Source organism: Trichoplusia ni, chromosome 9, assembly GCF_003590095.1.
Source record: "Trichoplusia ni isolate ovarian cell line Hi5 chromosome 9, tn1, whole genome shotgun sequence".
In the NCBI taxonomy this organism is placed as follows: domain Eukaryota; kingdom Metazoa; phylum Arthropoda; class Insecta; order Lepidoptera; family Noctuidae; genus Trichoplusia; species Trichoplusia ni.
Window position 1 is genome coordinate 5,960,292 of NC_039486.1, and position 16,965 is coordinate 5,977,256.

Sequence of the window (16,965 nt, forward strand, 5' to 3'; positions counted from 1 at the left end):
ATCCCTTTAAAACAACATCCATTGTATTTATTAAAAAAAAACGAGCTGTCTCGATGTCTGATGCATTAAAACTCTTGCTCCAAACAGTCAGTTGATGCTCTAGAAAAATACAGCTGAACTGGGAAACCATTAAACGTGTTCACTGTACACTATTTAGCAGGAAACGTATTCATGTCACGTCAACGCGTTTAGGTAACGTTCCATTCTGACTTGATGTTCCAGACTTTGTAATTATTAAATGGATTTTTAAAACGTTTTTAATTTCGAGTAGATTTAGGTAACAAAACAAAAGTTTCAAAGGAAAGTGGATTTTTTAGATCGCACTACAGTTGATGAAGTTTTAGATTTATACGTTAGTTATTATACGTAAGTTCTTTGACGGAGATTTTAGTTGTTTTTGATGCCACATTTAGCGGGTTAAGGATGCTTTAAATGGAAAACGATTGGACGATTTGATACGAGATGATTCGGCAATACTAACCCGATGGTAATCCCTGAGGACTTAACTAAGTAGGCATTCGATGTTGACCTTGTTAAAAGGACTCCATGAGTGTCGTATACATAGGTCGGCTAATGATAGGTTTCAAATACAGAGTTGACCTTTGGGACTTGAATTGACGTCAAACGACATACGTCCTTTTAGTACCGGTATTTACATAGAAGTAAATCATGAACGTATTTTTAAAACTAGGTTTTAAATTGTGACGCAAAAGGTGTTGTTACCTGATTAAATAATATACAGTCTTGTTAAACAAAGTTTATGTTTTTGTTTCGACCATTGTAAAATCAAGACGATGTCGAAAAAAACTTAAATAAAATCGATTCTTCTTCGCTTAACATAACTCCCTTAAAAAAGGAATAAGGAAAACCCATTTCAAGCAAAACTCATAATGTATGTTGGATCTAATCAGCTTTTCCCACTAGTTTTATGCAGATTATGTGCAAATTTATTCGCAAGACTTCCTATAAAATTTCCCGGCCGTTGTTAGCTATAATTATAGATTAAGCTCATGCATGAAAAATTCCCTATTGGTCTGATGCATTCTGATATACCTATTATGACTACTTAAGTAGTATGATTATAAAAGCATCAGAATTTCCTACAAGACTCCATTTTGTCGATAGTGCGTCGCCTGAATTCCCTACATTCTGTACCTGCTTTACAATATTCAGTGCTCCCCGCAACCTCCCTTCCCTTAAGAATGTTTTAAGTTCCACCATGACACACATTCTAGATTCTTGAGATCATCAAAGAATTTCAAGCTTGAGATACTAATGCATTCCTCGCTATTCTATAAGAAATTCTTTATGGTTTGGGATTGGCCTTTTGTCCTGTATTTATAAATTCGAATTCGTTTGTTATTATAAAGAAGACGACGTTGACATTTCATGAATATGGCTGGGATAAGTCTCCTAACCCTAAACATAAAAACATTGGTTACAGATCTTCATTACAAACGAAAACTTTGTCCTATCCCTATTTGGTACAAGCGGTAAGTCATATATCTGTAGTAGAATAACAGTGAAATGTTTATTCCGACCGTATCTGCCTTTTATGTATCCCAAAAGCGCAATCGCATGCAAACGTAAAGGCATTACGCGTAGCCGACGTCTCCGAGGCTTGGAGCCGACGGCTTACGGACGACCGACGCGGCCGACACGACCGTTCGTAAACAATGCGTCAGTGGGTTGCTTTATTACAGTTGTCAAGCACTACAGCGTTGTTCATTTTATCTCTGGGACATGTCGACGAGCTGTTTAGCTTTTCGCAGACTGTACTTCTGCTAATTGCGATATGGCTTTCCTGTTTGTTGGCGTTTTGTTGGGAGATATTACGGCATTGTTTTAAGAATTATCTTATTTTATTTTTCACAAGAGATTCGTATGAAGTCTTGTTAAAGTATTTATTTAAGAAAGAGCAATTCAGTCATTCATCTTTAGGAAAATATTCGAAGCTCACATTATAATCATTAGTAATCTTATTTCCAACAAAGCTATCTACATAATGTATATCCCTACTGTACATCGTTAAGATTTCTTCAATTTCGTCTCCATTTAAACAACATTTTACCAGAGACGCATTTCGTGTAAAGGTAGCGTGAAATTAAATCGTAAAAGAGGGGAATTTTTCCACGCCGCGGGATGTCCTTGAATAGGTCTTTAAAGTGGAACAAACATATCGTGGATCACTTTTCTTTATATTGATGCTTTGATTGCGAATAATGGGCCCCCAAAGTCGTTTGCATTGTACATTTTCCGCCCCTGATATTTTCCAACCAATGGACATTACCATAATAGCACTTTATTCATACTTTCTATGAAAATTAATACGAACTTACGACGATATTTTGGTATAAAAAGCCAGGATTTTTTATGATAATTCTTATATGGTGTACTTATTCTATCATAAGCACATGATCATTATGCTTATATCAAGACCTTCGATAGCACTTTCTGCTGAAGAATGCGGGAAAAATTAAATCCTACTAATTTATCCGAGGAGAAAGATTTGTTTTGTTAAGAAAGTAATCCGGAAAAACTAGTAATAACTTAGTTTCATTTGTTATGTCGGAATGAAGCAGCCAATCGTGCAGAGCAAATAAAGCGAAGTTTGTGGAGCGAAAATAGACAAAGGATCAGATACAGGTAAATAACTACGCATGACTTGGGCAGAGAAAGCATTTTCTCTGTACTGTTTAGGGCTGCCTCGTACGAAATTAACCTGCAACGAGTTCCAAATAATTAACTTATTGGCAAATCAATATGCAAATGGCTGGAGTCGCGGCTCCCTTTTTAAATGTATCCATCGAAAGTGATAAATTACTTTCTTAAACAAATTTTCCGGCCCACTTTCCCGACGCGACACGTCGACAGTTGCGATACCGTAAAAAAAATGTGTCATCGATTAAATATCAGGAGTCGGGATTTAGAATTTATGGCTCTTTGCGGAATGAGGTCTCGGTTAAACAATAAGTGAATAATGCGAAAAGATCACAAATATTCGCATCTCGCCTCTACGTCGCGTCTTTCACACAAGATTAACGCTCAATTCAAAAGGTAAACGCCGTTTCAAAAGCTATAAATTTCTCCCCGTGGCTTGTTTCACCCGCGAGAACGCACAAATTTATCGGAAATTAGTATCTACTAGAAACTCCTCTGGGATGAATAGACAAAACGTTTACGAAAGCTCAGCTCGATTTATTTAGAGACCTACTATATTGGATTAAGAAGTAGGCAAAAAACAAATGAGATTTGTCCCAAATCCCTGTTCTGAAATCAATAATACTGAGACATGTCGAGTCGAGTACAAACTTATCTTTTAATTAAATAACGGCAACATTTTTGCGGACCATAAATATGTTTTAGAAAATTACTTTAGTATAAATACATTTCTTTATGTGAGTAAGAAAGGCGGGAGACTTAAACCACTTACTTACTGACTAGCATGTTTGTCTAGTGTTTAGTGACCCTGACTGCCAAACCGGAGATTGTTGGTTCGATTCCCATCAAGAAAAAATGTTCGAATGAAGAGCACGATCATTTTTTCTGTTTCTTGGTGTTATTTATGACTTAGAAAACAAAATATATTTAATGTTAATCAATTGTTTCGAACTCGTATTACAAGCTTTGCTCAGGTTGAGACAAGCTGGCGTTGTTGTGAAATATTGTTATTATTATTTATAGCTCGCAAAATTGAGATCCAATTTCACGATAATTGGTTTGTTAGATTCGTCTCCTTCTTGAATTGCAGAATAACTATAAAACACGAAAAACTATAGTTCGACATTTTTTTAATAAATTATTACCTACATTTAAGACGGGAATAGAAAGAAAACCACAAAGCTTTTCTAGTCTAAAAACAAATCTGGATTACTATACTAAACTTCTCATAAACCTAACAATACCAAACCAAGTTGTCGAATGTTGAACCTAAGCTGCTTTCGATCAGTACGCCTACATTTGTTATTCTTTACCAAATACTGGCATATCTGGGTTGTTCCAAATCTTTCTGTTCATTTTGCTACGTCGAGCGCGTTTGTTTATTGTCAAGTTATTTGCGTGAATGCTGCGAAAGTAGCGTTTATGAATTCGAATTGCTTTTAAAATTGCCCGAAAGTCTTTGTTGCTATGTACGGATTTCTTTTGTGTGAACAATTTTGTGTTAAAATGTTTGAAGTGATGGACATATTCACGCTTACGGGGAATAGAATTTAGGTATTATGAGTGTTGCAAATTGAATGTTCTTTATTTCGCAGAATATAATATTATTCTTATGGATATTATATGTACATATCCATTAATACCTCTCCGTCAAGTGAAATTATAATTTGTAGGATGACAAACTATATAATTATTTATTATACTGAAAAATGTATTAACAAATATAATTTAATTGATTAAGAAATGATTCGAAATATTTTATTATTTTGTTATAAAATCAGGAAAAGATTTCGTAAAACGTGTTACTCGGTGGTTGTATTTATTTGCAGTAAAACCGTACCCTAGAGGCCGAACAAAAATAAATAAATTTACTTATTTATTAACGAACAAAAAACCTCCTTGCGCTCGATACTTTTCACCCGGGGAACTAATAACATCTCACCAGCAAGAGGCACACAACTTTATAAATAATAAACGTTTCGAATTTCGTCCGCCTCTGGTGACCCTATCAGAATTTCCGGCTGTCCACAAGAAATAACATTTTTATGATTCTGTAAAGTAAACCGGCCGAGTTATGTCTTATAAATTTTACCACGGCGCAAGGCTCATTCTGTTCCGTAAGATGGTAGCCACGAATCCCGTAAATAAAAATTGGCCAAACATAAACCTACAACAAAGTACCTTGGGCCATCTTCCTGCACTGAAATTGACAGGGATTTTTATTATGACCTGTACAATAAGCCCGTGCCGCTGTTTACTAACATATTTAATGAATTAATCTGCTTGAGGTCGCGGTAAACTTCGAAAGAATGGGCAGGAAGATTTAAATGTCTTTCTTGCGAGTTGGAGTACTGACTTTTGAAAAAGGACGGCTTTTTCCGTTTTATGTGACAGAGCAAGCTAATAAAAATCATGTTTATCGCAAATAGACTATTACATCTATACATGTACGGTAAAAGCATATTTGCTATTATCACAACTGCTAGTAGAGCTAGGCTTACTATATTGCAGTAGATTATTTCATCCAGATATTTTTTTTGTGGAAATAAGGTAGGTAGTCGCTCGATATAAAATACGGGATTTTGTTGAACCAAGTAATACTGGAAAAAGAAGAATAGCTGACCTCTAAAACATATTTATTTACCACTATAAATACATATCTACGCTGCAGTTAAAAACGTTTAAAAATTACTCATAAACTGATGATGAAGGAAAGTTAAGAATGTTGAAGGTTCAAGGTTGAAAGTCGCCTAAACACGTCGATATGACAAACGGAGGCCGACCATAAAATTTATTTCCGTTTAAAAAAAATAACGATTAACAGTCCGTGCAAAGTGGCGCGAGCATATTAATTAAATTAGCCGCCAGAACCGTACCGTTTAATTGAAAAATGACAAGAGTGATGCGCTTTGTAGTTTCATTCACTTGTTTTTAGTTACGAAAAATGTTTTTTGAATCGTAAAACTAAATATTCTGCGCTAATGAACACGTTTGTATTTTTTTTTTGCGCTGTTTAATAATAGGCGTCGTTATTTTTTTAATAACTGATTTTAATCAATCTGACGTAGATTACTTTCGTAACATATTTTTGTTTGATGCATCTGTTAATTAAACGGAAGCTTTGACTTTTATTGCATAGTTTTTGTACCTAGTGGAAACCAGCATACATAGTGGATAGTACCCATCTAATATCTAGGCGTATTTCATACTTTATTTAAGTATGTTGTAGTTAAGTATCGGTTTTGGCCTGATAACAATAATGATTTATTTTAATCGATTTGCTTATTATATATTGCGAACCTATATTTTTAGATCTGTTATCAAAAACAAAACGCCGAAACTGTCTTTGTTGAAATTTTATTTTACAGACTCTTCAAGACGGAGCGTGGGTTTCGGCTACTTAGTCGAACATTACTATGATAAATACTTCAGCTTCCGTCTAAAGTTAAATATATTTTAATTATTAGTACTGTGAATTTGTCGAGTGGGCAACTTGTCCCAGCACGAACACAGTTCTCAAGTAGTCGTTAAGATAATATTTTCAGTACTCGGTTTGACGACGTCTCAAGGAAATTAAGCGATGTTATAATTTAAAAATGTCGACACCTATTAATAGGGGACTTTTTCCTTTCTCTAGGTGAAAAAAGATGAGGTTTGTGAGTGTTATAATGAATATCTAGGTATATAATAAACATAATGTTTTTTAAAATAGAATTATTTTTATATTTATTTTATTTTATTTTATCTGAATTTTTTGCAAGGTCAGGCGCAATTTGTTTCATATGCGGTCGAAAATTATAATCGTAACATTCGTCGAGTATCTTATAGATACTGTACGTATTTTCTTTGAGTTTATTTTCAAAATGACTCCTTATTAAAGTCATTAAAAAAATTCAGGCCCAACATTACAACGACTTCCTAAGCCATGAATTATGTACAAAAATATCTAAAAAACACTTTTATGTCATCAAAATACATCCTGTACAAAGCTGTAACTTTTTTTTATTAAGTTGGAATAGGCAAGCACCTGCCGCTGTCGTCCGCACCGTTAATTACTGAGAATATCAATATTGATGGTGACCTTACAATTATGAAGGCAACCTCCTTTCTATGAGGCCAGTGATAATTAAAATTACATTATTTATAAAGTTACTAATTATAGTGTAAGTGCTTAGTGTGATAAAGAATATAGTCAAGTGCGAGTTTTACTCGGGACACTGAGTGTTCTACACATAGATAGGATTTCTTTAGATAAAGAAAAATAAATTAAAGGAAATGCTACTCATTTAATTATGACCACACAACCGCTGCTCGATTTAAATTTTTATCATTTGTCGTCATTGCCGGAACATACAATATACATTAGATGTTAAAATTTCAAATATATGCGTACGGAGCCCTAAAAATGATTTCAGCCTGCACGCAATGGCCTTTTAAGTTTATTATATGAGTTAAAAATGATTACCACATGCGTTTCCAAACCAATTATTTATTAGTTTATTATTGAATTTTATTGAAATCTGCTGTCGACGTTTGACGGCTTCTGTCCAAAGCCTTTAAATTTGAGTCATCTAAGTATAATCACCATACAAAAACTTTACTCGGTGAAAAGCTCAAACACAAAAAAAAAGAAAAATATAGGCGATCGATGATTTGATCACCTCTCGTGTTAAAATTACAATTAATACTGTTGACCTTTTTCAACCTATTTTTCGTCAACAAAAAAAGAAAGAAATTTAATACAAAATATACGCGGAATTGATTTTAAAATATTGTCTAAACTTTCACAAGTTTTACTCTTAACTAGTATTCCATTTGACTCTCCACCAACGAGTACATTACCGATGGCACACATCAACACTTCCGATGTTGACTGTTCTTAACTTGTCTGTCCCGCTTGTCATACGAATATTAATGATTTCGTGGACAGCTGACATCGAGGGCCTGACGTGCTCGCTAGTACTTTGACACGTAAAGAATCGCTAGAGATCTTGACTTAATCGTACAGGACGATAAATCAGAATTGGTTTTTGTTTTACAAAAACTAGGATTTGTCGTTCTGTTGTGTTCAGTTCTCTATGGTATTCGTGTCAACTATAAAAGGTATGTAAGTCTTGTTATATGTGGTTTGAACGTTATATTACTCTTTATAACACGTCATTTTTGGTAAGAATCAGATTCTTTTGCTATTGGTACTTGAGTTATTGTTAATCAAAAGATTGTTTCAATTTTTATAGCGAATAAATCGGATAACAAAAAACAAAAATAATGGTCAAAAGAATTTATCGTTCAGAAACGATTTTCATTATTCTGAAGATTAAACATTATTTAAATTTCATTACATTAAAATTATTCTTAAAATCACTTAAAATGATAATTACGAACAAAAAAACAGTAAGCCTATCGCTTTCAGGATCGACCTTGATTTTCCCCATTTAAAAGTTTCGGGGAATCAACTCTTCAAGCACCGCATTACTTACTGAGAAAACCTAAATTTATTTTATCGATAAAGCGAAACGGGTAACAATGCCCAAAGAGGTATAATTCAGTTAGGAAATATTGTCTGTACGTACTATAAAGAATAAGCTCTATGGCTCTTCTATATAGATCTGATAAAATTATTCCTCGTAAGTAAATATAAAATTAAAGATAAACTAAAAACTTTAAAAAGCCAACCACCCGCATTTAGAAATTTATCCATGTATAGCGGGTGTATTCACAAATATTTGTATAGTTTTCTCAATTAATAAAGTGAAAATTCATAGAAAAAAACCTTTTAAGGGGATCGTATAGTTTGAGGAGGAGATTAAATTTATACTTAATCGATTACGACACTATCGTCAACTTTTTTTGCTCAACACAGAAAATAATTAAGTAAAGAATTACGGGTTTTAGCTACACCCTATATTGCGTATCTAATTTAGCTCGTGGCCAGATAATCCAGGCAGCTATACCGGGCATAAAGACAAGAGGAATGGAATACCGGCCGGGTATGCAGGTACCTACCTGCCTATCCTACGTACCTATTGTAATTTCTCCCGGCGCTCGACCCTCCACTAAGAATTTCTGTTGTTTATACAACCTACTTATACTAGTGATAGAACACCTGATGAATAAGGAGGTCTTAATATATATTTCGTACTTAATATTCTTTGAGATCATTTTGTTATGGGATTTTCAAATGATAATTTTTTGTCAATGTTTTATAGCAATGTGTAATAATTTTAAATAATATTTTGTTCTTTCATTATTTGAGGAATAATGTGTTTTTTAGGTTTTTTTCCATTGATATTTTTTCATATTTTTATTTTTGCAAAATCTCCAATACGCTAATAACGCGGTCGGCGTAGGTGTTTTAAGATTTTTTTAAGGTTAACTATTTTAAATATCTACGAATATGATAACCAATGCAGTAACATTGTTATGAATGTTTTATTTATCGAATCGAACCTATATTTGCCTAAATGAGGCTAAACACTACGTAACAGGCAGTCTGAGTTTTCAAGGTCAACTTAACAATCATACGGTATAATGACAATTTTAAAATAAAATCCATGTGAAAACCTCGTTAAACGAAAAAGTACGTAAAAATTGCAGAAAACTAAAAAATAACCTAATTTTGTTCCTTTTCATCGTCTATCGTTTTACAAAAATACATGCATATTTTTCAATTAACATGCGTACGTACAAAAGCATTCTTTTAATTATTATATTATTTAATCTAACTCCAGAATTTAAAAGTACAGGCTTACAAAAAAACATGGACAAAAAAACTGTGATACAACTTTAACTTAAAAAAATATCATTCCAGCCACATTGATAAGAGCAACCTGTTTAAAAAAATAGTAACAACAACACAGTATCAATTTGGAAATTATATTAAACATTTTTGTTTATTAAACAAAAAAACACGATGAGCATGCTATTAATAATATATTTAAATTCAAATAATAAACAAAATAAGAAGGTTTCAAATATAAATACGTACGTCAAAATAATTCTAACAAACAATTTATAAATAACATAATACGGAAATAAACAACACATAAACAAGCGAATTTGATTCCGTTACTCTATGAAAACAAACACTCGGATCGATACAGCCATCATTCTACAGTAATTTTAGTCACGTGGATATACTCAAATAAAGTTCCACATGTCTAAAGAGGTTATTAGGTACCAGATGGAGTGAAAACCGTCCCCGAAAACCATCCAAAGGTGCCAATACGACAGGTATGCCAAATCTATATCTTAAACGATTATGTTATCATCTGCTACGAACGTCTACGAATTTGCTACGAAATGGCTACAAATATGTCACTAATGTATATTCGTAGATTTAGTGCTTTTTAATCGATTTGTTTTTTTTTTTAGTTCTGTATTAAATATCATTGTTTTAATGTGGGTCAGTATTCTATAAAATTTTCTTATATTTTTAAAATACTTGTCTGGTAACAAGCTCTTCGAATTTGTATTTCCGGTTTTATAGACGATGGGCTAAACGGAGTAAAAATATTTAATCCATGAATGAAAGCAATCATTTTCTCATCAGGAAATAAAAAAGGAAGGTGTGTCATTCTTATGTTTTTATTTGTAAAAAACACCAATAAGCATAAAAGCGTCATGTCCTATTTTTACGTCTAATGAAAACGAATTAAGCCAATATCTCATACCAGAAATCATAGAGAAACAACCAATAACATCAAGTTCGGCCCGTGTTTGTTTCTATTATCAACGGCATAATGACAAACACATGCTGTTTACAGTGCCTACAATATTTAAAAAACAAAATTAACATTTAATCTTTACCTTTCCCGTTACAATCCTTTCTTTGTTCACTTCATAATTAAATTTGAGCACTATTCAAGTGTCCGCTCCTATTTTAAACTTACAATGTAGGCCGTTTTCGTTAGTTGATATTAGTTTTTAAAAGTTTATCTAATAGTCGTCCGACGATAATTTTCGTTACATTGCACAGCCGTTGAGAATGTGGTCACACATTCAACCGCGAGCTCTATGGACCGGCCGAACGTTACAGTCACTACAAAAGGCAGCGTATATATTGTAACGGCTCCCGGGAGCCATGATCGAGGGCTCCGGCCGCCTGCCGCCAGCCGACTGACGTTGGTATACACGACACATCTGCATTTAAGAAGCCGCTATCGTTATGCGACTAATCGATTGGTCGAAGCGAGTGCTACTGTCACCCGTCTCGCTCGCACGATTCTCTCGCTCGGATTTCGCGCACGCGCAAACAACAATCATTCTCTTTTAAAAGTGGCGAAAAGTAAATAAACTCATACGAACTGTTTACTAAGAGAACTGAAAACGCGGTTGAAATCAAACATTTGAATTGAGATCATTTACAATTATATTGAAGATGTTAATATTACTGTGATTTGGTATTAATGGTGAGTTAGGTAGATTTATTAGGTGCTACTTTATTATAAGGAAAAGCTATTTCGCCTTAGGTGGCGGCTAGGGACGAAACGTCACTTGTTGCGCGGCGACTTTGTTCCGGCGATGAAAGCCACGCACGCCATTGCACGCCATTCCTTGCCCTCGTGTTGTTCTAGCTGTGATAATTCGAACGTATTATGCTTCGCAAACAAGCCAATCATCATTTTATAGTGATTAGTATCGACTGCGAATAAATTATGCAGACGCCGCACAAGAACGAACGGCAGTTGGTCATTGAATGTAATTAGTGTGAACGTCATGAATAAATGATACGACTCAGCTGTTTGTACTGGTTAACTTTTAGTAATTGTGAGCACGAAAAATGGATGTTGATGTTACAAACAATGCCTTTTCATAACAGATTTATCGCTGAAATAGAAAATTTTATTTCACATATTAAAAGACTCTATTTTGACAGCCACAAGATTATTTAAGTCTATTGTTAACGTTTCTTAAGAAGATTGTTATTGACAAACAAAACAACAAAGCAAATACTTAATGGAAAACTAAAAGTGATATTTTACTCAACTTTCAACAAAAGGTTTTTTCAGATCAATGTTTACCGAAAGTTAGATCGCAAGTTACAAACTTACTGAAAAAAGTATTTTATATTAAGTATACTCGCGTTTAAAAAACGACTTATTTTCATTCCGGGTCATGCCTTCAATGCTTTGTCAGTCAGCAGTCAATCAGTCAGTTTCCTATACTCAATGAGTTACACATCCTTTTCCCGTACTTTTCAAAAACTTGTCCGATCAATTAAGGGGTTGTAGTGTAGCGTAAAATGATAATTTGTTTATTTATTAAAAAGAAATACATTCCACATTCAATTTAATTAATTTCAAATAATATCGTACAGATTACATTAGGCAACACTGAACACTAATAAATCATAACAAATAAGTAACTACCTAAAATCAAATTTTGATAAATGAAAGGAAAATTCCCAAAATTCAAGACAATATTTGTCGTTAATGCTGTGCTTAAGAAATATATTTTCGATTTTATGTGAACTCTTCAAAAGTCCGGGATAAAAACTATCCTATGTTCTTTCTCAAGGTCAACTTTATCTCTGTACCGAATTTCATTAAAATCAGTTCAGTGGTTTATACGTGAAAGCGTAACAGACAGACAGACAAAGTTACTTTCGCATTTATAATATTAGTAGGGATAAGTGGGGATTTTTAGCACAACCGGCAAATCACTTATGTCCTTCAAGGATTGCACGGATTCATACAAATTGTAAAGAAGACACTTATCTTAAAGAAGAATGCGTGCATAGTTATCGACAATGTAATTATAAGTGCTATTTCTATCACTATCATTATTAACGCTTAGCTCGCGGGCTGATTCCAGTACAGAGAATCGTGGAAATAAAAAACACACACAGTGGGCTAAATAAATAAAAAAATATTCCAGATATGCTTTTTGAAATTCCGTGCTCTAATGACAAAAGTGGTAGCCTGTCTGACTGAGGTATACAGTTGAAAACTTACAGATGATGTATTTCTTTTAATAACAAAAATGGAGGTTCAACAACGATTGTGACGATCACAAATTTAATGACAACTTATTCTCAAATTAGTTTTTCCTCAGCTCATTTTAAGGAACCCTGAGTGTTGCGACTCCGAGTCTAACTTGACTGGTTTTTCACACTGCCTTTCTTTTGCTACATATTTAAAACAAGAAACATTTTCTTTCAACTAATACATTTAAAGAAGCATTTATTATTTAATGTATACAAAACCTGGTCGTTGCTGTCTTTGTTTCCGGTTGCACAAATGAATATAGACATAGAATAGAGTGTAATAGAAGCGGCAAGTCTCATCTCACTGGGCAAAGAGGATTGCTGTCGAAACTGTCAGAACTACTTCAGTACGTTACATTGTTTACAACCATTGAACCATCTAGATATTTATCTTAGAGGCCCATTCAAGAATCAGCGTACCAATATGTAGGTTTCCTTTAGGAAACTGCTCTTATTAACAAAGGTTTTGCCAGCCAAGACACAATATTTTAAGGTAGAAAAACTGCAAAATTGTTTTCTGGAGCTAAATTGAAAAACTGAGCATATTTAAAGACATTCAATTATTCTACCCATCTTTCACCCCCCCCCCCCACACCCCCTTCGATTTTTATCAAACTTGTAAACAGCTAACATAATAACTAAGTAATGAGCGACACGTTATTTTGAAATTAAAAGAAATATAGACGGATAATTTTTATTAATGAGAAATAAATCAGAACACTGAACAATATAAAGGCAAAAAAGCACCTAATCCCGAAACCGTTGATTGGAATAATCGGCATATTTTGATAATCCTCCTTAGACTTCGAGTAAACAATTTATTTTCGAACATTTAACCTTTTTAGAACTCGTAATGACCCTCTAACAAGGGTAAACCGTGAATAAACATAATGAACATTTACATCAATATACTTTCCCGACATAGATTCATAAATTTTTTGTCTGAAATATAAGTGATTCCCAGAAATCAGAAGCATCTTAATACACTGTAAAGGCATAATGGGAAAGATGATTGTAGATTCAAGAAAAAGCATTACTGAGACGCACAATTTAGTCCTCTTGTACCTCATCAGGGTGCGGTTAACAAAGGGTAAAAAGAAAATCTATTCCTGGGGCTGTCTGTCTGTCAACAGGCTGTATCTCACGAACTGTGTTAGTGAGACAGTTGATATTTTCATAGATGTATTCCTGTCGCCATTTTATAAAACAAATACTAAACATAATCGAAGTTAGGCAACGATTTCGTTCTTATAAGGTCTTTCTATGGAATACTTTGGTACTTAGTACAATGGAATATGGAAACCAGACAGGCAGACGTACATGCTGCAAATAGAACTGAATGTGGTTAAACTGAAAGCCGGCCGAAAGATAAGTACATATTTTACTACATTCTGATTAATTAGAGTATACTACGCTATATTAAATAAAGCCTGCATAGTATTTGTATTTCATCACGTTATTGACCCACAAAATAACTCAGGAAGCTTAAAAGATTTATAGTCTGTTTAGATTCTTATATACACAGAAATATGTTTTATGAATGTTTGGCATACCATCAATGGTAGCTTTAATCTATAAAAGCGTAGCTTATTAAAAATAAATAGCTTTCATAATACATTATGTCAATAAGCCCTCGACCCGTTTTATATAGTATTCCGTTTGCGTTTGACGAGGATTGCTCGCGTTCGGGAGGCACCCACAATGTTCCACAGAATTATATGGGTAGCTACCGAACGCTTTTGACGCTGTAACTTTGTAATTCTGTACTCTAAATACTCTCTGTGGTAACACGATAAATACGGCATAAACATTTGCTGACAAAAGTCGACTAATCCAGGTAGTACGTATTTGTTAAATACCTAGAGCATTTCACTACCTAAAAGTCAGTTTTGACAAAATTTCAGTACTGTGTAAACAACAAAAGGTAAAAGCCCACGTATGTCATACAATTTTTTTTATTTCTTATTCTCATAGTTCGTGTTTTTCAGTACTTTTAAAATAATTAATCTGGAAAGTGAATTTGAAAAACCACTTGTGTTAAAAGCGGAAACTTATACGAATGAAAGATGAATCGTATCGCCAAGTATTAATAAAACATTATTGTGGAGACCGTTGTGTTAACAATTGAACATCACAACTTCAAGGTTCAATACCAATAATAGCAATAAATTTCAAAACTGAAGTTCGATATTTGAAAAACTGTTACAGACCAATGAAATATCTCAGAAGTTGAAAACATTTTGTCGTTTTTTCGAATGTTCATTTAATGTGCGCAAGTAGGCGAGTACCGGTTTAGCTCGGCGGTCCTGTGGCCAGTGGGTCGCGCGGTCGGTACATGCCTACGTACCTACTTACGTAGATACATCGGCAGTGAACTCTTAACATTTAGCCGGGAGCCGTATGAAACGACGCGGAAATTCCCACTTACTCTCTGATTGCCACACTAGGGGGGTTAATGTCATTGTTGATTTGGAATGCCGAATGCGCTTACTGGGATAACGGCTTTAACGTTTTTGCGCTTTGCGACCAATTGAAGCTGAACTTTTGATGATATTAAGCGGTTTTTATGAACCGTAACCGCTTTTATTGCATTTATGGACAATTTGCTGACTATTCTAATGTATGGCAAGAAAGAACTTAGAGTATATTTTATTAGAAGCGGCGAGATTTTCATATAAAAAATATGTCAATGTACATCTGCATTTAATGACACTTAAAACATATATACAAGAAAATGCAACATGTAAGAGAAATTATAACAAAATTACACAGAAATCTAACAAATTAGTTTCAAACTAAACAAGCCCAACTAATTTAATAATAAGCAAACAGCGCGTAATTACAGTTTCCACATTCCCAATTCCTTAATATCGCGCAAACTTTATGATTACAATCATGTAAACATTAAACAATAAAGGCAGTGAGCCGAGACAAGTTACCGCAAACGATTGTTTACAGTGCGTCGTAAACTAAACACTACTTAAGCTGACAGTTCGTTGTCATCCAGATGCTTAAACTTGATTAATAGACGATTTGGGAGCGGTCTGATTAATACACGAGCGACGATCCATTCAAAACCCGTAACATCTTAATCATGATCAAACAAAGCGCTACGTAGCTGCATGATGAATTTCATAGCTCATTGTGCCTATCTAGCATACTGACAATGTGTTCTACACTGTGTGGGAACACAGGGAACTTACTCGATTTAGTTTCGTCTTTGTGTTGCCTCGTATCGATATTGTATAAGTTTTGACGGATGTGTCTTTACACTTTTTATTTAAAAAGTGTTAAAACTTATCTATCAAAAATGGATAGCAGAGGAAAGACATCTTCGCTGAGTGGCGAAGGTGGTGTGACAAGTGATCAAATAAGCGAGGCAGGCGTTGCCAGAAAATCAAAAGATAGAGAGGTCTGAAAAGGAAAGAGGAAGCCCTTTGCCCAGCAGTGGGATCTAAAGCCGCTTATATAAAAAATAAAGCAGCAAAATGCAATTCAATTTGCATTTTGAATTTTAAAGTCAAAGTCGTGTCACTTGTCAGAACTGAAATCATTGCCATTTCAGCGATTCAATCAAGCTACTAAAAAATGTACTTCACTGAGGACCTTTAGCTGTTTAACAAAAAAATATTTCACTTGGAAATGCACTAAAACTATTTCTTTAATAAACCTCATCTTAAAATATATTTTAAATTGTTTTATTTCTATCGACGTTACCGTCACATCTCTAGTATTCTTGCTAAACCCGAGTGGGTGGGCTGCAACGGATAGTTAAGTAGTAATGTTCTGTGGTGTAGAGTACTGGAGCGTTCAAACACTCAAAGAACAGAATCCTACCTATTGTGTCGTCTGTTTGTTTATTTAATAAGACAATATTGTAAGAAATTGAGTATTGAATAGATTCTCGTATTTTGCTTTGTACCTCTGTCACTATTACGCCAACTCTACAGTTAATGAACGGATATTTGTTACAAATTTAAGGAAAGAAGGCCACATCGAACAGCCAAACAAGGAAAAAAAATAAGGGTGACCACTAAGTCTGAGGTCGTCTACCTCAGACTAACAGCTGGCCCAAACTTGGTTGACGTAGCACAAGATAGAGACACATCAATATCTTTGACATCGGACATCTTTGGAAGAAGCCTGTATCTAAAACCAGGGTACATTGTGCTTGTCAAATTTTAATATAATCTGTTAATATAAAAGATTCATTTAATTCATTCTAGATTAGTATAACACTATGCCTACATACGTACCTAATTCGGAAGAAACATAAATATACAATCTTGTCAGTAGTTATGAACGCATCAATAAAA

General features: G+C 34.1%; 1 protein-coding gene across 1 annotated transcript in view; it reads right to left on the reverse strand.

The window, feature by feature from the left end:
- The window catches only part of LOC113497257 (transmembrane and TPR repeat-containing protein CG4341), a 102,944-nt gene extending 92,083 nt beyond the window's left edge, over positions 1-10,861 (reverse strand). The window contains exon 1 of the mRNA XM_026876727.1: positions 10,471-10,861. The gene's annotated coding sequence lies outside the window, so the exon portion shown is untranslated. The remainder of the gene's footprint in view (positions 1-10,470) is intronic.
- Positions 10,862-16,965: the final 6,104 nt, after the last annotated feature.